At 39.9% G+C, this 25229-nt stretch overlaps 1 protein-coding gene across 9 annotated transcripts in view; it reads right to left on the bottom strand.

Annotated features, from left to right (window-relative positions):
- The window catches only part of pbx3b (pre-B-cell leukemia homeobox 3b), an 86357-nt gene that overhangs the window by 34445 nt on the left and 26683 nt on the right, over positions 1-25229 (bottom strand). The gene's annotated exons all lie outside the window — the stretch shown is intronic.

The following is a 25229-nucleotide window of genomic DNA, read 5'->3' on the forward strand; positions in this document are numbered from 1 at the left end:
AACACTCCGTTAAAAACAACTCTCACCTGCTTAGCAGGTACCTCAGAGATGAGGGTCTGTTTTCCTCTCTAACTTGCTCTCTTTTATTTCCTTTGAAAAACCAACAGCACTTAAGCAAAGCAAATATTTTAGTGACCACACCAGGCAGTGGAGTAATCTGTTTATTTTCTCTTTTTCCTCATTTTCCCCCCTTTTGCCTCATGCACTCCTCCAGCTGCCATCTTCATAGGATGTGTTTACAAATGAATGGATTCCTTCTGAAAATGGGAGACTGCAGGGGCTTTAAATTTTCCAGGGCGGTATTTCACACTGGGGCCTCTCCCTCTCTCTTGGTCGACACACTCTTCATATCTGACTGTCTAACATACAAGAAGGCCTGCAGGAATATGTAACACTGCTCTCCATTTCTCAACAGGCTGTTGCTCTCTGGGACATTATGTATTGGGGCTTCATAGCACTTAACATGTACCGTGCAGTCCTTAATTTCTCATGGAAGTCTATAAGGACTAAATGTTTATGCACGTCGTGCCCCCCTCTCTTCTGGAGTCCCTTATTAATACTGGCTGTGCATGGACTGAATATTTCACTAGTGGACACACAGAAAAACCAAAGCAAGTACAAATCCCATGGACCAAATGAAATGTATTAAACATGTGGACTTCATAAATCTCAGCTGCCTCTAAACAGGGTAATAGTGGTTTGTGTGTGTGAGTGTGTCCTGCCTTCCTGAACAGTACATCTCAATGAACACAGTTGAATGAATGGATGGATGGATGGATGGATGGATGGATGGATGAAAGAAAGAAAGAAAGAAAGAAAGAAAGAAAGAAAGAAAGAAAGAAAGAAAGAAAGAAAGAAAGAAAGAAAGAAAGAAAGAAAGAAAGAAAGAAAGAAAGAAAGAAAGAAAGAAAGAAAGAAAGAAAGAAAGAAAGAAAGAAAGAAAGAAAGAAAGAAAGAAAGAAAGAAAGAAAGAAAGAAAGAAAGAAAGAAAGAAAGAAAGAAAGAAAGAAAGAAAGAAAGAAAGAAAGAAAGAAAGAAAGAAAGAAAGAAAGAAAGAAAGAAAGAAAGAAGGATGGATGGATGGATGGATGGATGGATGGATGGATGGATGGATGGATGGATGGATGGATGGATGGATGGATGGATGGATGGTAGATAGAATAAAAGAAAGGATGGACGGACAGATGGAAAGACAGAAGAAAAGAAGAAAATAAAGTCTGATGATCATTATTTACAGCTACTTTTATATTTGATTTAATTGTATAATTAACATCCATAATTACTCGATTCAGAATAGATTTACAATAGAGGTATCTGATGTAAAAGGGCGACATGCTGTGCGTTTTAATATAGTTTGAAAAAATAAGCCTTCATAAAGATAAAAAGCCCAGAAGATCAACTCCCGGGGACAAATATTGTCCCTTAATACAAAAGTTCATTTCTGAAACGAAAAAAAGCCTTCATTATTATATATTATAGACAAGGGCAAATTCAGCAGTTCTCATTTTTTTAATCATTTCTCCTCTATCTGACTCCCTGCACAGCAGCCTTTGGGAGGGGCAGAGCTCAGTAACCCTGAGGGGGCACTTTCACCTTCAGCAGTGGATGAAAGGTAGAGAGAGCCTGAAGGGTCTGCCCCGCTGCTCTCGGCGCCATGCCCTGCAAAGCTGGGCACAAGCCGGGCACAACCAGGCACACACACCTCCCATGCCAGGCAGAGAGGGTGAGAAAAAAAATCAGTGGGTAAGTCTAGAGAAAAAGCTAAAACCAGAAAGACAAATACGATAGTGTGAATTAAATAGTTACATATAAAGGGATAGATGATCCAGATATAAAATCTATCTTTTTAATGTTTAAAATGATTAAATTATGAAGGTCAAATTAACATTGGGGATGTTGGATACCATTCTGTTCAGCCCCTGAAGATTATAGGTAGTATAATCTGTCCTGTTCCCATTCTCTGCAGACGAGATAGAAGGGCATTATGTCTTTCTCGTGATAGCTAATCTGTGATCAGAAAAGATCAGGCGTGCTAAGAAAAGACAGTTAGTCACCGAGGTGAGCTCAGGAGTTTGACTCGTACACAGAAATATTTTCGCTTCAAACGCCAAATCCTTTGCCTCCCGCTTCACATTATCCAAGCAAAACCGAGGGCAATAGTTTAGGCATAGGTTTTAAAAGCACTCACAAAATGTCATCGGTCATGTACGGCACTGCTGAGTGTGGAACCGTGTGTGTGTGTGAGTGAGCAGACCCATGAACTCCATTAGTACAGGTTATGGTTTGAAGCCCCCACCAGCCACTGGATCACAGGGAACGCTAGCCTGGGCAAATCACCAAGGAGTTCGGCTTTGTAATGCCAAAGCCCTCAGATAAACACGCAAGTACATGAGAAAAGCCATTTCTCTTAGGCTTGGCTTATTACTCGAGGTCCTAAAACAAATAAGAGCCTGGCACCTTTTAAATCACTTCAATTCACATTTCAAAGTATAATTTAATCTTTTTTTTTTTTCTCCTCTCTCTCTTTCCCGACATGTGACAATTACTTCATCATGGCGTAGTGACGGATTAAAAAGTTGTCAAATTAAATATTTAAGAGGTCTGTGGGAGGGCGTGAATTTGTTTAAGGTATAACAGAGGCTGAAGTTAAAGCTACACTATACGCATGTCATTCCTCTGGGAACGAATCCATAGATTTTCATTCCAGCCGCCTACTTCTTTCCACAGAACCGTGCCATCCGGGGCTATGTAGCTTCCATGCTGTGTTGGGCTGCTAATATCGCTTTTATACTGTGCCGTCAAAAGGAATATGGTTATGATCACGTAGAAAAAAGAAATGAATACATTCGGAGAAAGAGTGAATAATTCTTTAATGGTTTCAATTGTACTCCCCGAGAGTAAAGCAACCAGCTCCTTTTCATGCCATTTGAATCAAAGCCCACTCAAACACTAGTTAACAGCATTTATTTTTCAATAACTGCAGAGATCAGGGGGAAGGAAAGAGAAACACCCCTGTGGAATACCATGTAATACAAGATATGTTCTTTTGTGTTGCGGAAAAATGGAAGTGACAGGTGACAGTTACGGAACAGCAGTTTTCCTGAGATCAAAATTGTGTGCGCTACAAAGCGAGCATGCCGGATCCGGCAGGGTTAAGTCTTTATAAAGACGCAGAAGATCTCAGAGCGAATAATAGTAGCAGTTCCTAATCAACGGAATAAAAATGTTGATTTTTTTTTTTTGCATTTGACTCAATTAGAACTACTTGAATTTGATTCGAAAAGCTCCATTGCAATTGCCGGACGAGCGCAATATATATATATATATATATATATATATATATATATATATATATATATATATATATATATATATATATATATATATATAATATAAATATATTGCTTTCTGTGGATATATATCTGAATATAGAACAGATCCTGACAGCCACGGATTCAAACCTTGGAACACTTACAGAGCAGAAGGCTGATGGCAGTGAGAAGTCATGAGGCATCACCTCTGAATTATGGTGGATGATGGGGGATGAGTGACAGGAAAGAAGACAGCACAGTGAGCCGTAAGTATGTGTGCGCACACAGGAAGGAAACTGCTGTGCTAGGCTGTACTAAATCTAGGACAGGGTTTAAAATTAGCATCTCTCATGGAGAGCTGCCTGCCTTGGCGATTCGCTGTCATTGCATGTCCAGTTCAGTTTGGTCCATCTTAAAAAAGCAGAGTCATATCTTAAACACAGCTGGCCTTGTCTACACAACACAGACGACCCAATTGAACATGAACACGCAAACATTTCTTCAAACAGTCACTTGTCCCAATGTAAATAAGTCTTGGTATGTGGATGGCTTGGAGACTCGATTCTTCACTTTAACAGCGCTATTCTCCTAGAGGTATTTTTCCATAAAACTGTTGCACAGTTCACCTACAAGCTGTTTGATAGCTCATAAACGATAGCATACATGGTGCAAAAAAGAAACTAAAACATGCAAATTGCTATTAACATTAATCACTATTAACCATTTTATTTCTGTAAGCTGTATTTGAAAAAGATTTTCAAGAAAATTATGATTTTTCGGTTTTGTCCAACAAAATTGAATGGACAGTGAAAAGTGAGCATTGCACACCATTATGGAACACAATTAAATGCGAGTAAGTGATATTGATACAGATACCGGATACTCGTTATAAAATGAAAATTTCGATTCCGCTTATGAATTCCTGTGTGCGTATTTTAATGTGGTTTTCAACAATTCAAGCGCGAGATGATGCGAAAGACAACTCAATTCGGCACCCGCACACTGTTTTCTGTGCTGGGCACATCCAGAGAAAAGCCGCCTCTAATATAGTGTACGAGAACTGAATTCAGTTCACTTTTGTGTCTTCTTGTGCTTGGACGGACAAATACACACAAAATGATGTCAAAATATCTTCGTAAACAGTCGGTTATGTCTTAAGTGAACATAAACACTTGAGAAAGAAAACGGATGTATACCAGTATATAATTTCAAACGATACCCAACCCTGGTAAATTTAAAAACTAAATTGAAAATACAAACTAATAATAACTATCAACAATAGTAAAAACAACTTAATTATTAAAAACTAAAGGAAAGCCATTTTCAAGAAAGAGCAAATTACATTTCGATTAAAAAAAAAAAAATCCTTGAACATAGCATGCATCAAATAAGACCAGGAACGTGCAGTAAGAAAACAAACAGTTTAATGTTAACTTCATGTTGACTTTAAGGGTCACGGCAGGTTTACGTCAATTCTAATGACTTCATTCGTAATATATGGCCCTGTACCGCTACTGAAATCCTCCTGGTTAAAATGGACTCTGGGGCCATTTCTTAAACACAGTTCATTTCGTTCCACTGTTTGTCCTGTCACACACACGTCTCCTTTATCCATCTCCGTTTCTCATCTCTCCCTCCCTATCTTTCCGTCCTAGTCTTACACATTCCCGCTCTCGTTCCGTGGCCCCGGGCTGCATAATTAATGCATGTACTGACAGCAGTGTCACGCACTGACTGAGGAGTCATTCGCTCCCCCACCACACGACTGTCGTTTCACCCAGGAAGAGGAACTCGGGAGATGAGCACACAGCCCGGCATGGAGGACCAACCTTCCTCTCAACCCACCACCCTCCTCCTATACTCTGTTGTTTCATCATTGTGATTGAGCGGGAAACAGGAGCGGAACAAAACAGCGGCTTATGTTCACGAGGCCCCGTATATATTATGCATTCGACTTCTTGGAATATATCTTTGACTGATCCTCAAATATTTCTCAAGGCTCAGACGTGTTTTACCCCCTATTCTTCCTGCCTCAGACTCGCTCGCTATTAGGCATGAGTGGGCCGCGGTTGTGTGCGCGTGTGACACAGAGCTGAAATTATGAATTGCTCCTATCAAGTGGGAGCTGTTGCAAGTTGATGAAGGGAGCACCGGTGATTGCCGGGCGAAGGGAGTGCTGTTTGGAGACGCAAACGGAATTCTATCTCAAGGAACGATCCCTCCGGAATAGTCTTCAACGTAAAGAGGATGCGCCCCATTCCCAGCGCAGCAAATTCGTACATTTCAATAGAGAGCCGTTTCACACCGTAGACTCTGTGATTAAATGCCGATGCCTGCCATTTTGTGGGAATACATAGAATTCCCTTGCTGATTCCCTGACCGTTTTACCTGTCAAAAACAATTGGTGGAGGACAATATGAGGTAGTGTGAAATAATACATACTGCCTAGTGCCTACTGACTGAAACACAGGGACCTCAATGTACAGTATCCCTCAATCTGAATAACTCTCTCCTTTCTTTTATCTCTACTTCTCTCCGAGGCCTTTTGCGTTGGGGTTCGAGCAGAGACACAGATTAAGTGACTTGATCTTGCAAACATTTGAGGAATTCAAGCCCACAAAGGGGTCAGCGCAGGGGCGAAGGTATAGCCTTACACACACATACACACGTACGCGCACAACCACACACACTCAGACTGCTCCATTAGCCCGTCAGTAGTGCTGTCACTGGTGCAGCCCTGCAGAGTTTTCTCAGGGAGAAATAGCCTCAACACGCTGCACTTATGTTCTCTGATAGCGCGGCTCTGACTCACTGCAATGGACAATTAAAGCCCAAAAAAATATAGAGAGGAGAGGGGGAGAGAGAGAAAGATGTGAAAAGATGGAAAAAAGCAGACTGTGTCCATTGTGAGTATACAGTAGGAATATGAAGTACAGTATATGGATACAAACACTCTAAATTAAACATTGCTATTAAAACAATTGAACTGTATTTAAACAAAATAAAAACATACATGGATAAAAGCCCACTTTGAAATGCCTGCTAATGGTATTACATACTTTCTGCACGAATCCCCTCTTCTGTGTGCCCTGGATGTTTAATTGTGCAAGGGCTGAATGGGGGAAAGAGGATGGGGGCTAGACTCAGGGCATCGGCCAATTTTCACAAATTGCGTCCTTATTCGATTACGTTTACATTTTGAGGTCCACGTCCAGCTATAACGCTGCGTCTTCCAATAAAGTTTGCTTGTTTGGAAATGCTGTATTAAGAAAACGCAAATGCAGAGTACAGTCTCCTATGCTTTCCCTCAATTGGATTTTCTTCATCTTCCTGGGACCTGACACTGTCAAACAAAAACTTTGAAATGAATCTTGTATTGCTATTTGGGGAGGAATGTAAGTATTGTTTTGAAATTTAAGCAACCGGTGTGACTACATATCATTCCTGTTATGCAGTACCTTTTGAACTTTTAATGCTTTACTAATTCACATTTATTGATTATAGCTTGATTATTATACTTTTGATAATATGCAGAATTTTTTAACTAGATCAAACAAAATGGAATGGAACCAACTAATGCCAGAAACACAATACTTACTGATGTCTTTGCTGTTGTTTTCTAGCCAAAAGTGAATTTTACTTCCAAGAAGATGGATGTCATTAGGAAACTGGCTTTTGTTAAAGGCATCTTACAAAAGACTTAACAGGATGGAAATCTATATTGTTTAAAAATTAAAACAATATTGCCAAGGAAAAACTTTTTAATTAGGTTTAAAAAAAGGAGGTAGCACCTGAAACATTGCTTGAAAAGAATGAAAGAAAAGTTTAATATTTTACACAATATATTAAGATATATATATAATTTGGACATGAAAAAGTAAGGTCCCACTTATTACTGTGACTAGTAATGATTAAAAGTGTTAATAATATCTCAGAGTGGTTTTCTAATTTCTCAGTATTTAATGAAATGTACCTAATAACTGCCTTGTTAGCATTTCACCTATGTTGTTCTGTCTTGCTTTCTGTATCAACTGAATCAGTGAGCTGGACTACATGAGTATCTGCTTCCATTGCATTTTTCCCAGACACTTTAACAGGACATCTACGCTGATGGTGAAGCTTAGCCTGCCCAGAGATTTGAAGGCGTGGCAGTCGGCAGTTAGCCTTTAGCATCGTGGTGACACGCGTTCCGTTAGCAGCTAACACTGCCTCATTTATTTCACTTATCCAGAAGATTCTGTACAGCGACGAGAGAACCTGCTGACCTTGTCACTTCACACCACCAGCCTCTCTTCCTCCTTTGCTCTCTGTCTGGAGCTAAAGGACTCGCTGGTGCTTGGGTTCTGTACGATTATCCGAAAAAGCCGTAGAGAAAAATGTACGCCTATAGAGAGCATGTAGATGATGCTTGAATATCAGTACAGTCGGAGCACCCATGGCGTGCAAATGCTTGAGCTCATATTATAATGGACTGCTAAAAGGGTTAAGGGTTTTATCTCATATAAAAGGGTATGAGATTTAACTGTGTGACTGTTATGTGGAACTGAACTATTTTTCTGCTGTAAATTGACAGAGAAGAAAAAGGCAGGCGCACCATCATTAGAGAGCATGCACATCCACATTGGCGGTGCTACGGCATGCTTTCCGCTGTGCGTCCTGATAAAAGAGGGGGAAGAGGTAAAGGAGGTGTGAGAGGAGCATCTTTGAGCTCCTCAATAAATTCTCATTATTTGAAGTGGAGTATTTGAGAGCTAAGAGCAGGGTGGTGTGTATTCTCTTAATCTTGTCGTCGGTGGCAGGCTATGTGAGGCAGGGTGGGTTAATGTAATATCACAGTTGGGTGCCTCACCATGCCACTTAAACCCCCTATTAGTAAAACACTCCCTTTCTCCCTCCGTGTTATAAAAATGAACCCACGCTGCCATTTCAATGACGCACAGGAGAGAAGACTGTCAAAAACTTGTAGTGAATTCGGAAAAAAACGAGTCTAGGCTCTCAGTTATAATTAATCCCATCATACCAAAAAACATAAAAAGGAACAACTGGAGTTAGCATTAAATTCCATGAATGTGAAGTTATGAAAATATTATTAAGGTGTTTTAAATGTAAAGCATGAATTACCCCCCCCCCCCCAAAAAAATTATAATATAAAAAAAAAGAGAGTCCAGTATTGAGCCCTGTGGAACACCTTAAAAAAGGGTCCAGTATCGAACCCTGTGGAACACCTAGAAACTTCAAATGTAAGTTGACTGCGGGGCATGAAGAAACACTAAGAAAAACACAGATGAAGGTCATATTATGTTGAAAATGGCCAGAGATAAAACCCAAGGCTCATCCAGAGACCCTGACACACAAATTAGTGATGTGCATAACAGCGTAATTGGAAGTAACAGTGGAAGAAAGGATCGGAAATTCACACAGGCAGGCATGAAACGACGCAAATGAGCTCTGGACTAAATGGGAAAAACAGACCAGCGTCTCCTTTGACTCCCGTCTCAATTAACGGCTAACACAATCCAAACATCTCCCCATTTCCACTTGCTCCAATAAAAGCACAAATCTGCCTTTGGCCTATTTTAAGATCTCTGAATAGTTCGTGTTTTTTGCTTGTACTTTCTTTCACCGCAGACAGCTCATCAGGAGTCTCGCTGGCATATCGGATGAGTTAGGATGCCTCGCCTGAAATTCTACCCACCAGGTCTTTCTGGCAGCCTGGCACGATTGCTTTATGGCCCAGGTGCTCGGAAATGCCATAAATTTACCGTTTTATTAAAAGAGAATTAAGAAGATGACTCAAATGGCTGTCTTAATCTCCGTGGACCTCTGATCTGAGAAAGGCAATGGGTCAGTGACTATATTTGAAAAGAAAGCGTGAGAAGAATGAATGTGGGACTGTGGGAGAAAGGGATAACTGAAAGAGTATTGCTTCGTACAGCTAGTGTACTCTTCAGTGAGGCGGATCTATGCCCGCTGAGCATCTGTGTCACCGCACGCCACACCGAGGCTGCCAATCTCGCATGGGCACACACCGGCATTCACCGTGCCACCCAAGCCACCCTCTGCCACTCCAGCAGCACCGCCATGCCACATTCGCCTGTGCGTCCTCCCCTCTTCTCCTCCCTGACGCGCAGGGCCTCTCCAGCTGCAGCTTAATTTCCTGTGACTTGCCTAATTACTGTAATTAAGGATTAATTGCCATTAATTATTCACACATAAGCTCATCGCAAATCATGGGGTAAATGTCTTCTGAAAGCTGCCATACTAGCCATGGATAAACACACTGGGATGCTTCAGGCAGCTGAATCTATCACTCCACCCTGCAGCAAAGAGCCCTCCTGGCCCGCCAGTCTTACCAAAACAGCCATAACTCTCCACAAGAGAAACGTCAAGTCCGACCCACAAGAGGAGAGGTTCTGTCACACCTAGCATGTTCTGCTATCAGTGCTTACACTACTGTAAAGATGGATGGAGGCAGGCCCAAAGAGCCAGGCCATGAGCGCTGGAACGGGCCGCCGTAAATTATGCAAGTTTAACATTTGAGGAGAAAAAAGGGAGTAGAAAACCTCTCCGAGAGAGAAATTGAGCAGCTAAACTTTGAAGAGCTTATCAGCTAGTTAAAACAAACAGCAAATGTAAGGCTGTGTCGACAGGGCATATGTAAAAAACGGGCTGGATTTATGCCATTCCATCACACACAAGGTTAATGTGAAAGGGGATTTTCCTCAGACTGAAGCACACAGGCATACACTCTTTTGATGGAAACATCAAATCTTACAAACTCCAGCTAAAACTAGCTCAAGGTGGTATCTGGTTTGATATCATTTCTAGCTTGAAGATGGCCATTAGGTGGGCCAAGATTAGCTGAAGTGGTTGACCAGCTGAAATACTAGCTGAGAGGGCCCACATAGAACATCTTGAGCAGCCTGGTTAGAACTGTACACACATCGGTTTCCAATACACAGCTTAAACTCATATACCACCTTAACAAGTCAACAAGAAATGCCATTTACAACACATTTTACTGCCGTAATTTGATGTATTCATAAAACAAAAAGGTTCAATTAAAATTCTGAACCAAATTTATTCAACATTTAAATTTAATATATCTAACAAATTCAGTACTAAAAGTCTTGATTTTTTAAAAAATAATTAATGTTTTTTAATATACATATATATATAATGTTGTCTTTATGAAAAGTGCTCTCTATCCCTAATCTGAGCTTCACTCTTCGATCTTTACAGTCTCTTCTAGTCATGAGCTTGTGAACTATCTCAGAAATTGCCCCAGCGTTTCTGAGGCAATAGTTTTAAAAGCTCACGCTTCATAAAATCATAATAATGGCCATCATGTAAATCTGCTGAATATGAAATGTCTGCCGGGAGGCGGCATGCAAACAGTATTTAAAAAGCCGACACTTTTACAAGGCCTTAAATCAGCCTAGCTTCAGTCTGGTCCTCAAAACTAGAAGCTCGGGCAGAGAGAGGGAGAGCAAGACAGAGAGAGTCTGATGCCTCGCAGCTGGTCTGTGAAACTTCACAGTTGTCTGACAAACTCAGTCATAATACACCAGGCTGACAATTACTCGCCAACTCTTGAAACAGGGTCTCTAAAGTGTCTGATGCTTCGGCACTAATAGGGGACCGGAGAAGTGCCGTCCTAGGTCTTTAAACATAAACACTAGCGAAATAAAAGGGAGGCTGAGAAAGAGAGAAAGAGAGAGCGAGTTGGGGGAAAAGAAAGAGTGGGAAAGAGCGAATGAGAGAGGCACTAATTGTTCTACTAGAGCCTTCTGCTCCAGATTAATGCAGGAAAACATTTTCATTTGGGTACATAAGTTTGTTTGTCTGATTTAAACATTTATGCTAATGGCCCTTCTGCCAGCACTTTAATGCTTTACACACTGCTGTAAACAGCCCCTGAGCTTATCCATCACACTTGCGCTCTCTCACGCTCTCCCTCTCTCTTTCTTTCTCTCGCTCTTCATCTCTGTATAGCCATGGAATCCAAGACAATGTGAGAAAGACAAGTGCAACTACACTGTCTCTCTATCTCTTACAAACACGCATATATTTACTTATCTATCTAGATGCGGATATTCTATCAGATTCAGTACATTTACTGTACAATGTGAATAGAAACTAAGTATTTACTGTTTTAAGTTTGAGTCAGTATATACGATTTTTTTTTTAAATAATACTTTTATTCAGCAAGGACACATTAAATTGATCAAAAGGGACAGTAAAGACATTTATAATTTAGAAAAGATTTATATTTCAAATAAATGCTGTTCTTTTGAAGCTTCTATTCATCAAAGAATACTGAAAAAAGATCACTTTCCACAAAAATATCAAGTAGCTCATCTGTGTTGATAATGATAAGAAATGTTTCTTGGGCAGCAAATTAGCATATTAATATGATTTTTAGAAGATCATGTGAAACTGAAGACTGAAGTAATGATTTAAGCATCATACAATTCCATCAGAGTTATTATAAAGTAGTGTATATAAAATATTATGTTAAATCAAAACCTTTGACATTGAAACTTCTGAAACAGCAGCAAAACTTTGGGCTATATTTGGGCTTTGCAGCCCCTCGGTGCTCATTTTCCATCTGTTGTCCTCATCTTAGCACATACAGACAGCATAAAGTGACACAGACCCCATGGCGCATTCAAATCTTGCAGTCTTCTGGGTTTAGTCCCCACACACAGTCTTCATCTGACACCTTTCAGAGTGAGCATTCATTAGTATCACTGTCACTTAATTGATACTTACTAATTTCTCCTCTTTCTCTCTCTGGTTCTGTGTGTCAGCTGCCAGGGGCCTCGGCGGTGCCCTCATTTGTGGACTTCCAACCGACTCCACAGGGGTAATTACACTTTATGTGTTAATTGGTGTAAATACAAAGACGGGAGCTACACCTGCACATTTCACATCACAACTTGAAACTGCGAGCCGATCGAACAGAGTGTATGCATGTGTCTATCTGTGTATACAGGCAAACAAGCCTGTCATGTACTGGATCAGTCCAACTCAAAACGAATCATTCAGACTGGCTTTGTTAATTAAATCAATTGACTAATTGAAATGGTCAGACTCAAAAGAACAATTTGATCATGAATCATTATTACTATTTTAAGCACTTATAAATATAAACTATGTAAGTAATACAATCTAAAAAGTGGCATGTTCAGTATTAAACAGAATTGCAGTAAAATGGCATTGTGCTAACAGATACTTTTGATACTTAATTATCAAAAGTATATACATAAGCGTTAAAGCACTTTTATAGTGCTTTTGTGTCCTTTTTGAAGTTCGAAAGCATCAGTCCCCATTTGTTATAATAGCTTTTGTTCTACAGAAAGGCAGAAAAACTTTGGAACAACATGAAGATGGAAAATGATTTATTTTATAATTATAATAATTATAAAATCAAAGTGTTTTTTATAAATATAAATGCATTTATTTTACTTGGCAACAAAAAAAGAGGCTGTTTTTGCTACTGTACCTTTAGGGCATGTTTTTATGCAAATGACCTTTGTTATGGCTGACAGACCTTCAAGTACAGTTGTAATTCAGACTAAGGCATTTATATGTAAATGTAGACAGTGATACAGTGTGTTACAGTGATGTCAGAATCACGAAAACAAGCTGTTCGCTGTTTTAGTTGCCATAAGTGGAACTTTTGCACATAGAATACATTAAGGATTCAAAATAATTGTATTTTTAAATTAGTTGTATAACTTTCAAATACACTAACATAACCAGAATCCCACGTTTTTTTCTTTCTGTTCCACCACTGTGGAGCCCTTTGGAAAGTGTCTGTTGTCAGCAGATGTCATTCCACTGGAGACAAAGGAAATGAGAAGGGCTTTGGATATCATCAGCATAGAAATGAGCCCTTCTCTCTCTCTTTCTCTCTCGGTTTGCACCACAGTCCTAGCCCGGACCCCAGCCCGCGGCTCCAGCCACTGTGCTACCTTTTCAACTTGCAAATGACAGTGTCACCAAACGCTATCCTTCCATCAATCAAGTCAGGGGGGTCATGAATATACAAAAGGCGAACGTGGAGACTCGGCCACCTCCCGCAGCTTCGCTTGGCCCAATTATAAAGCTCTCTCTCTCTCTTTCTCTCTCGCTCTCCCTTGCTTTCCTTGCGCGTTGTTTGTTTATATTTTAAAGGGTATGGTCACGTTCAGCCGTAGGCTAAAACAAGGTAGGTCAGGCATGGTGGCCCTTGTCAGAAAAGACTGCAAATGCAGGTACACTCTGGATAGCCAATGTCATCTCTCTTTTGCGTCACTATTTCTCAGGCTTGGCCACAGGAGTGGTGCGGTAAGGTAAAGTGCTCACACGTTGGAGAACGGTCCGCTAAGAATAGAATACGGAGTTCAATTGTGCACACACGCAAACAATTTAGCATGCGATCCCTTGATGCAGCCTCCTCAACACAGGAACAACACTACAGCCACCCCTCTCTCGCTCGCTCTCTCTCCCTCGTTCTCTCTCCCCCTGGTCCAGCTGTCAGCTCCTAGCGTGTGCATTAGCATTCTAAGTGATCCACGGCTGCCTTCTGATGAATGTGTGTGTGTGGGTAACTAATGACCTCCTTGCTGCAAGTGGAACTGATAGTCAATGGCTGCCACTGATCAATAGCACAGAGCTGGGCCTGGCCACCGAGAAATCATTTCCAAGGCCAAAGACATCTCTTACACGCAGAGACAGCACGGCTATCATCAAAGGCATGGAGAGAGAGAGAGAGAGAGAGAGAGAGAGAGAGAGAGAGAGAGAGAGGGAATGGTCAGTTTCTAAGGAGAGAGAGGGAGAGCAGGAAAAATGTTTTGACGTAGAATCTTAATGCACTAATTTATCACTTCGCTGCAGTGGCTCGCAACTGATTTTTACGTGATGACCCAGAACTCGAAATTGTTTATTGTACAAAAGTAAACAAAAATGTAATTGGTCGAATATTGAAACGCATTATTATTACATCATTTGGGGATAAAGGCATTTCATGCAACCCACGGTTTAGCCCAAGATATTAATATTACTTTAATTGGACATACAGCCATTAACATTAACAATAAAAATATGGAAAGCTTTTAAAGTTAGCAAAGCTATTTATATTACTATTCTAAATTGCTTCACCATACACATAATTTCATCCTGGTCTGGGCTTACTGTAAACATGACATAATTCACATATACTGAGAGCAAATAAGAGCAGTGGTAATATTTTACTAAAGCTTCCAGTCTAAATCATCTTTGTCTCTTTAAAAGATAGCATTGTACTGTTAAAGTGACACCAGTAATAGCTGGTATAAGTATAACTATAGTAAAGTGATTTTATTCCACCTTGTAAATACTGTTGTGACCTACTTTGCCCTGTTTCAGGAAATATATTTTATACTTACAAATAAAATGTAAGTATAGGAGAGAATACATACAAAAAATAAAGATTCTAAAAGAGGCTTTTCACAGCGATGCCACAGAACTATTTTGGGTTCCCCAAAAGAACCATGTTTTTCTCAAAAGAACCATGTTTTTCTTAGTGTAAAGAACATTTTAATAACCTAAAGACAAGTTTTTTTCCAATTTAAAGAACTTTTGTGCATAGGAAAGTTTCTGTGGATGTTAAAAGTTCTTAAGCATCAATGCTAATAAAGGACCTTTTTATTTTTAAGAGTATAAGAAAGAATTGGATAAGAAAAGAAAGGTCAAAAGAAAAGAAAAGAAAAGAAAAGAAAAGAAAAGAAAAGAAAAGAAAAGAAAAGAAAAGAAAAGAAAAGAAAAGAAAAGAAAAGAAAAGAAAAGAAAAGAAAAGAAAAGAAAAGAAAATTCCTGGAGTGAGAGATGTGAGAGGTCATGTTTCGAAGTCTGCCCTTGAGCTGTTTAGGAAGTGTTAATGTGACAGCAGAAACCACTGCAGCAACACAAACACACACACACACACACACACACACAGACACATACGCACATGCAAGCCGATGGAGAGAGAGGAGAACCAGTGTGGGGTTAACGTCTGGCTCCGGCTCAGGGAAAATAAATTGCTTTAAATATGGAAGTGGACGTCGGAATGGTCCCTGCTAGAGTGGAGTGGGTTTGGGTAAACCAACAGTCTGTCGGCCGTAATTTATAGACAGCTATGATAAATACTATTTGTCCATGACAGTCACATGAAATAATAAACCTTGGCTCTGCTATAAACATTACCAAATCCTGACACTATTGATTTATAACGGCTAACACTGACATCAAACCAAACAAGTGACAGAAACAATGCCCGGGCTTTAGGCGCAGTTTGTCAACTATTAATACTGTCAGAGGGGGCTTTCGCTTTAGCTGGGAAAGCCTGTCGCCCAGTTGTCAGTCGACCATGCTGAGGAGGACGTGGGAGTGAGAGAGAGAGGGAATGTGCTGGAATTGTCAACAGGGGTCCTAGCGGCACGGCTGCATTAGCCCTAATTACCCCCCCACCCCCCATGCCCGACCCCTCCTTCCCCTAAACGGCTCCTGCTCTGCCAGCCCCAACTTAAAATTGCATGTTAATTATGTAAATTATTAATTGGGCTGAGACTGCTGTTTATGGGATTTTGGACTTAATAACTGGATCAGCCCGCACTCCGAGCCTGACCTACGACAAGCCACGGCCAGCCAGTGAAAGTGACATTTTCCGAAACATTACCTCCTCTACGCACACACAAACACATACACACACACACACCTCTTCAGAAGGCTCATGGCGTGTAGAGGGAAGGGAGGGTATTATGCAGGTGGTGCTGTGTAAAACCCTATTTGGCTAAATATGTGTTTCACAAATGTATTTTATGATTTTAATCCAGTCCAAATTGAACCTTAGTAAAAATGATACAGCAAAACCCCTATTCGGACTGTAATTGCTTTACATGGGATTTTATTGCAGTCTGAATTGGAAATGTTGGTGTTTTCTCCCATAACTTTCAAGAACATGAAAGAAAATTAAGAAAACTGTGGTTATAGCAAAAAGAGCTAAATTGCACATTTGAACATGTAAACTTTTATTACATACAAGTACTACATAGAAATATTATCATTTATAACTTACACAAACCATGTAATAGTCATGTGACTGAGTATACACAAGAAGCACATTTTCAGATTTGAATGTTGACAGAACTGACTCGTCTCTAGTGACGTTTTATCACAGAGATGACATGTAAAAATGTCACAGGCGAAATGCAGTCGTTTCAATATGAATCCACATGATTGAGAATTTTGCAAAGGGCGAAACATTTCCCCACACAGATCTGAGTTCGAGTTTTTGTGCGCAAATTCTCCTCACTGACCAACAGAAACCTGCTAAATTTAACTTTTTTGAACTAAATACTGTAACTAAAGCTATTTTTTTAAGTTATGCCACTAAGTAAATCTACTTGAATTTAGATATTTTTGCCAACTTTCTCAGTAAAAAAAAAAAGAAAACGAAATACGGAGAGGCCGATCACGGACAACAATCGTTTTTTGTTTGATTTCAACCGAGAGAGGGTCATGGAGGGATGGAGGGAGAGGAGGGATAGAGGAAGATATTAGTGTCTCATTTCATGGCTGTCCAGGACTGTCCTAAGATCTGAATATACACACCTGTGACAGGCGGAGCTCGAACCCTGTCGACACCTGTCATGAGAAACCAGCTGAATCCAACGCACACTCCATGAACCCTAGACGTTCACAGACACTCAAATTCAAACTCACCCCGAGCACACGCCCCCTGAACATCCCGACCCATTTGGCAGTGTCCGATGCTTCTGTGACTGAATAACCCTGTAACTGATACCATCAGATAACTCCAGCCAGGAGCTCCGTTTCAGCAAACCAACCCACAACAAACAAATCATTACAGATCACCATGACCACATGGGCCTTGTAAGGAAAGCCACATTTCAGAACAGAACTTTTAAAAGAACTTCTTTTAAAAGCAGTCTGGCTTGTTCCTTTCCAAAATTGTACCGTGAAAACACTTTAGGGGGAAAAAGAAACCTTTGCCATCATAAACCATTACTGTTAACACTCCAAAAAAAAGTTGGAGTAAGGGAAATTCCAGAAGCGTTCATCACTGACACATACGCACGGTGCGTAAGTCATATATCACGGTCCGTCCGCACTAGCAGGGCTTAACTCGGCCGCTGCCAACATCTCGTCTGCGTCTCACCGGGCCCCTGAGACTCGAAGCAGGGCTTCCTGTACGGGGACTGGGGCGTGATTCAGTGCACAGACAGACATGCATGAGCGAGAAAGCACTACACAACACCCCCGGGCTCCAGCAAAGAATCTCTGCAGCCAAAAAGTCCCACATTAGGGGACTGTATAAATATTTTCTTTCACTTTTCTTGCTCTCGCCGTCTGTACGAAAATGCCTCAAGGTGTTTTTCCCTGTGGAGAACCTGGATGTTGTTGGAGGTTATATGAGGTTATACACAACTGATTAGATAAACAAATAAACGCAGTTATACATAAAAGCAATTTATCTGAAAAGTCAGTGTATATTTTACTTTTTTTTTTTATAAACTCTTTACGTAATTGGGTGTTCCTTCCTGGTGTCCCAGGGGTTGAGCTTTATTAAAACTAACAAATTTAAACATTATTTTTGTAATATTAATGTCCTCCCTGGAAATTGCTTTCATACCTTCATCATTTATTTCTGCTACTTTTTAAATTACTTTTATGTACCAATTTAGTTTTACCTACATCACAGACTTTCGATATTGAACAATGAAAGCCCATCCTAAAATATGAAATATTACGTTTAAAACTATTCTGATCTAAACAAAGAATTAAATACACCATTTCAATATTTATATATCTTGTTTCAAAATTCAAGATTCAATTTTCAAAAATTACAGCTGTCGTTTCCAACACAACCAAAAAACTTTGTCTTAACCCTACCCTACCCCTCCCTGAAGGAAATTTTACTTGTAAGTGGAATATTTAAATTAATATAATTGTATTCATATTTTGTCAAATGTTTTTAGAATGTGTAATTTTATTAAAACTTTATTACAAGTTATAATAATGTTAAATTGTGCAAAATGCATTTAAAAAAAAAAATCGCTTCGGCAAGACAAAACAATACATAATTTGGTGAAAAGACACTGTGGTGGAAACGTTCATGGCGTTTCAGAAACAATTACTAAAATTGCATAATTATAGTGTGATGCATTAGTGGACATATTAAACTAGTGAGACTGTAAGAAATGTTGTCAAAGAGTTTATTACTAAGTCCATAGGGCCAAAAGTACTTATTATTGAAGAAAGACCCAGTTGTGCATTTACTTCACAAATAAGTGGAATCATTTAGTTGTCGTAATTCACCTAACTCTCCAGTTAGCAGCTACTAAAGGTTTTGCTTTCAACATGACAACGCTAACATGTAATCCAAGCTCTTTTCTGAAAGCTGTGGTCATTTGCGCAAATGGTTTCTTCTTTCAGGAACAGTAGCAGAAAGAGAAAACGACCAGCATGCTAAAGGGAGCTGGGAAGTGCACATCGGTATGTAAAGGATCTCCCCGCAGCAGAAATGGTAAGACAGCATGAGGTTGAGTTGTGCAATGGCCCTTGACCATCATAAAAGGCAGCTGAAATTACATCCTTTGATTTATATACTAAAAAGACAAACTACGAATAAGTATAAATATAGACGTGCAAACAGAGTACGAACTGCCTTCTCTGTCAAACACACAATATAGCAAGAGAATCCGTACATATACTATACTGAAATAAAGCTTAGGTTGACCTCTAAAAGAAACCAAATAAGCACGATGATTGTGTGGTTTGTTTTAATTTCAGCTCAATTGTTCACAAGGCACATTTAAATTATAGTTTGATTAGAGCTGAGCAGAAGGTACAGTAAATTCTGTTCTCCTTGAATGTTTGCTGCAATTCCTCTAAAATGGGAAATATTGATCAGCGTGATTTCCCTGGGCACCCAAAGAGTGGAGAGAGAGAGAGAGAGAGAGAGAGAGAGAGAGAGAGAGAGAGAGAGAGAGAGAGAGAGAGAGAGAGAGAGAGAGAGAGAGAGAGAGAGAGAGAGAGAGAGAGAGAGAGAGAGAGAGAGAGAGAGAGAGATAACTTAAGACACCCAACATAACAAAATAAAGCAACAAAGCCTCAAGACATGGAAGAGCCATAAAAATGTGATGTTAAAAGCTTAAAAGTCATTGTTGAAATCAATAAATAAGATCATTAAAAAGATCACTACATGAAGGGACACCACATACACAATCATATCCCGGATCACTCGATTTTAACTGCTATAGAAATACGTCTCCACGGGAAAACATTGAGCATCAAGCTCGCAGACCGATTACAAAATCGTACAAAAAGCTAATAAGAGTTTCACTGTCCTAAGTTCAAACAGGTCTGGCAAGTCTACAAAAGAGCATATCATGTGTAGACACATCAGCCTCAATGTGCATTTGATCAAAGAGGCTGATTCTCGTGGTGCCAATCAATACACTCAATCAGCTGTGCCGTGGATGCTAGTCTTGGCTGAACTTGAATAGAGAATTTTTTTTTTTCATTGTTTTTTTTCCCCTCCCTCCCAGACAGATGAGCTTGCATGAAAGGCATCAGCTTGACAAGTGCAGGTAAAGGATGGCCAGACAATTGCTTGGGAATCAGGCAGTTGTTGATTTTACATTATTAATTAGAGACGTGCAAGGCCATCGGGGCCCCCGGTGTCATGGGAACGGGTCATTATCATAGCGCGACGCTAAGCGTACCACGCACATTGATTGACGTCCCGAAGGCTGAATTGATTGTAAGGAAGCACAATCGATGTGTATCAACCAATGGGATTCTTTCTTAAAGTTTAAAGCTTTAACCCTTTGCTAAAGGTGGCGTCACATAAGCAAAATTTCAGCGAATTGTCTATTGTCAATAATGCATTAAGCACAGCTCACCCTGAACACACTTTGATCACAAGGAAGTGACTAGATTTCGCCCACAAACAAATTGGCAAAACAATGGTAAACGTGACCGCACCTAATCGTATAAAACAGAAACTCTCGGCCTAATGTCCTTGCATTAATACATTGAAATACAACAAAAGCAATCCATTGATTTTTGCACAGAGCCTCTAGGGAGGGATAATAAGTGTCCAACTACTCACTAACGAACACTAGTTTTACATTTTTATGATTTTTAGTGATGCATTAATTAGCATCCAAGCAATGTGCTGTGCTTTAGCTGTTTTTTAAGTTTTTTAAAGTGCTATGAAAACAGATATTTAGACAGATGTTTTTGGACTTGTGTTGTGGTTTTTGAGTGTCCTGCCATGAGCATTGCATTTGTAGGCTGTTGTGTCGAGTTCAAAAAGAATCCAACATTGAAAAACACGACCCCTGCAATCTGTTCCATTCTGTTTCATACAGTTACATCAAATTGTTTTAGAACACAAGAATATTTGTCTCATGTAAATGCCCCCCAAGAAAACAAGTCTGCCAGGTCAGGTGAACTCGAACCCAGACTACTTATTCAGAGCTTTTTTAAGATCGATTTGTTGACTGGTCATTTAGGTAAAACAGCACATTCCTAAAATACCACCACCAGTGAAACATAATTACACTTCCAATTAAACCAACACTGAACAGCGAAAGTAAAATAAACGTCATGAACATGCAGCATTTCTACTTTGAGAGACTTGTTACAAAACAGAACGGCCGGGGCACTGAGCAGCTGGCATCAGCCAAACACTTCTACTGAGACCAGTGCCAGTTTCCAATCGCCCTAAGCACCAACCCCGCGCCAAGCCTGTAAACAGCCTTTATCAGCAGTAATGGTGGCATAATCCCAGCTAAAGAGGAAGCGGCATATGGCCCAGGCTTTACAAATGCAATCCCAACGAAGTAACGGGACTCACAGAGGAGGGGTTAACAGTAATGACCATTTAAACAAAACTGGCGACACTTTATTTATATACTATTTTTAATTAATTTACTCAGTCTCATGTTGTTTCAAACCCAAAGGTGACCAAAAGTCTATACAACTAATATTCTAAGTCTTCTGATGCCAAACAACAGCTTAGTGTGAGGAACAGACTAAAATTGACGGCCATGGTCACTATTCACTTTCAATCTAAGGAAAAGTGCAGCTTGGACATTTTGCTAAACTTCTATTTTTGTTTTCCACAGAAGAAAGAAAGTCATATAGGTTTGGAAAGACATGAGGGTGAGGACATTTTATTTTCGGATAAACTCTTCCTTTAACCATCAGAATCTGTAATAGTTTTATAAAGCTAAATCATGAAAAGTTGACAGTATAAACATCACATGCTGACTAAAACTAGAGCTTTGCGTTTCTCAATATCAACTGCCTAACCAAATCCAGCACAACAGAGGATTCAATCATTTTCTACTGCCTCTGCACATCTGATTAAGATGTATCTTCAATAAGTCAGACTGACAGTAGTCTGCTCTGATGTGCGAAGCATTGCACTGCTGAATCTATATCTGTATTGTCAGCTTTCTCTGGATCCCTCCTTCATTAAACCCATCAAGCTTTCCTTTTTGATCACAAGTCCAGGAAGATGGATCTTCAGCCGTGGGATGGCGGGCACTTGCCAAGTCCTTTTCTAAACACACCACCCCCCCGAGCACGTACCTTTATCCATTGATTTTTTTCTCAGCGACTGCCACCATTCATTGTTTGTGACATTCTACAGTCGACTCTTTAACACCCGTCAACCAAATCAATTTCATATTTTTTGTCAACGTCTGGCTAGAGGATGGTTCCTATTTGAAAGGACTGACGTCTGATTTAAGAGGTTGATTTTCAGCAACAGTTTTAGCCTTGAGTTTTACGAGATTTGTAAAGTCAGCCAAACGTGTTGGTGGTTTGAAAATACATAATGGAGCGGAAAATGTTTTCTAAAGCATTTTCAACTTTTCCAAGTCAGTCGCTTTGCCACAGCATGTGTTCTCGGTTACTCTCAGGTTATTTAAGCAGAACAATGACAGCACTGATCGTCCAAACTGACCTTGACGTTTCCTGAGAAATTTCCTAAGCTAATATTTGATAAGGACATTAAGAGAGATGGGTAAAGCGATGAATATTCTTCATTCAGCACGCTCCGCCCGGAGACAGACTCTGAGGGGGGATATACAGGTCGCTCCGGGTACGTGCTGGTCACTCTTAGTTGTCAGGACTGATTTATTGCCTCCTAGCTGTTCAATTTCGCATTTCGTCCTCGTCATATCCCTGCCTCGTGATCATTCGCCGCTGACCCTTGTAGGGCAGCCCGGGAATATTGATAAAACAATTATCTGCTCGCCGTTCATTTGATTTTCCATTTCAATTACGGATTGGAGAAGGCAAAAAGAAAAAGATTGCGCCATTGATTTTTTTCTTCCCCTTGCCCTCTCTCTCTCTCTCTCTCTCTTTCTGATAGTGTTTTTCCAGTGAAATGACATGAATGCAGGGACATCATGTATGTAGTATTTAGTTTTTTCACATTCGTAGTATTATGCTACTTTGCTTCAATACAGTGTGTATACATTATATTATAAATCACACACACACACAAAGTATAATATATTTGAAAGAAAGAAAGACAGAGGGTGAATGAGAGAGAAACGCAACAACACACACAAAAAGGGAGACAGGGATGAGAGTAATTCCCTTCATATCATCCACAGCAGAGCTGCTCTAAGCACTCGTTCACCTCTCTCAATCACACGTCTCACATGAATGCAGACATGGTGTTACACAAAAGAGAGGGCAGCTTTAATCTCCTCATCTCTCAACCAATGTCTGCTGTGGGGAGATAAAGAGGAGGAGTGGCTATCCCTAAAGACAGGGGAAGATGTCTGCTATAGAGCCTGCACATGGCCTGACACCAGGAATGAGATCTCTACACTCACTCCAGACTCGGAGGCCTGTTTATGAAAGTTCTTAAGGAACACCAGCTCCACCACTGTAAGTCTAAAATGGGAAACACACATTATTTGATCATTTGTGTTTACTTTGCTGTGGCACCAAAATAAGAATAATATAAGAAAAGATAAAGGCTTATAAAAAAATAATAGTCCTGTGTAGTTTAAGCCAGTTAAAAAAGATATTTTGAAGAATGTCTGTAACCAGACAGTTGACGGTAGATATTGACTTCCTACTACGGAAGTCAATGGCTACCATCAACTGTCAGGTTACCAGCATTCTTCAAACTATTTTGTGTTCAGCAGAAGAAAGAAACTCATACAGGGTGAACTATACCTTTAAGAACTAGTATGACCAAGTAGCATTTAGTTAGGGGTAATAATCAGTCTTACTTTTCCCTATCAAATTAGACCAATCTACATTTTAATGTAACTGACTTAAAACATTTATAAACAGACTTAAAGGAAAAAATGGGATGACTAACTTGTAAGACTAGTCTTAGTGGTTTATGCAACCAGCCCCTAACGCCACAGAAGAACCTTTTTATAAGTTTCTTAGGAGAACTTTTTATTTTCTTGTTCTATAAACCAGGGGTTTTCAAATTAGAGTTTCAAAATCTCTTATCTGAATTAAAAAGCTAAAAAAAAAAAACCCACCATTCTACATCTAACATTAACAGTAGGGAATAATGATACAATGGCATCTAAATTTCAAGTAATTATTTCCAAGATAATATCTGAATAATTTGCTTTGGCTTCAATACAGTAACAATCTAAAAGCCAATTATTCAACTTAGAAAAACAGCATGTTTTTCTCAAACAGATTTCGGGTCTTTATTCAAGAAAATGAATAGCATACTTTATATTTTAGGAAGTTCTTTTGAAGAACCTATAATGAAACATCAACCATCTGGCCAACTCAAGAACTCCACACACCGAAAAATTGTTCTTGACAAGGACAGGGTTTCAGCTGAACCTGAAGTGCTGCAAATAACCACTAAAGCACATTCAACACTTCATTTAAGTGTTTGTGTGAGGTAAATCTCTTTGAAAGAAGTGATATGGCATCAGAGCTCAGTACATCAAACTCAAAGACATCAAGCCTCACATTGATTGGAATCACAGAATTGTTTGGATTCGAGCACTTTGAATCAAATCAAACACTGGCTTTTGAAACAGAGCAGTGGCGTCAGATGAAATTGGAGAAGTACTTTAGTACTTTGACTTTCATATAAATGGAGAGAGAGAGAGAAGGCCATGAGAAGTGAGTTCATTACAGTATAAGACTCAATAGATTCTCTGTAAATGATTTGGAACATTGATAATGGGTTAAGGCCCAATGGGAATCATGCTCAAATAGCCCTGTGGGAGCCTGGGAAAATCTGCTTTAGCTGAAGTAGCCGGCTCCTCGCCAAAACCCTCATCCCAGGAGGAGCGGAGGGGCACGGTTTGAGTGTGTGAGAGAGAAAGACAGAGAGAGAGAGAGAGAGATCTGCACACGCACCGAGAGAGCGTTTCGCAAGGTGAACTCAAGAAAAGAGATAAAAGAAAACATCCTCACTCTAGGAACCTTCAGTCAAGACTGCTGTCCAGCTACAGCGTTAAACATGATCAGAGGGATCCACATACTGGAGGCCAGGACTGATGATAATGCAATGGCTGGTGGTCAGTGATCCAGCACGGGCACTCCAACTGTACTCTCTTTCTCTTCCCACACACACACACACACACACACACCCTCCTCTTGCCCTGCGCTCCAGTGCACACTAACACCTCTGGGGGAATTCACATGAATGACCTTAAGGAAGTTTGGCTTTGATCAAAGTTTAAGCTGGGTAGCACAGAAGATAAGCATGTCCCATGGATGTACTGAAAAAAAAATGCTTTCTTAATGAGTATTTCTGTCTTATTTTCCAGTAATATTAGTAAACATCCTTAAAACAGTATTCTTTAATTTATAACTTGCGTTTAAAGAATCTTTAAGTACAGTTTTAACCCCTTTAGGATATTT

Source organism: Scardinius erythrophthalmus (genome assembly GCF_964197995.2).
Source record: "Scardinius erythrophthalmus genome assembly, chromosome: 20".
Classification (NCBI taxonomy): domain Eukaryota; kingdom Metazoa; phylum Chordata; class Actinopteri; order Cypriniformes; family Leuciscidae; genus Scardinius; species Scardinius erythrophthalmus.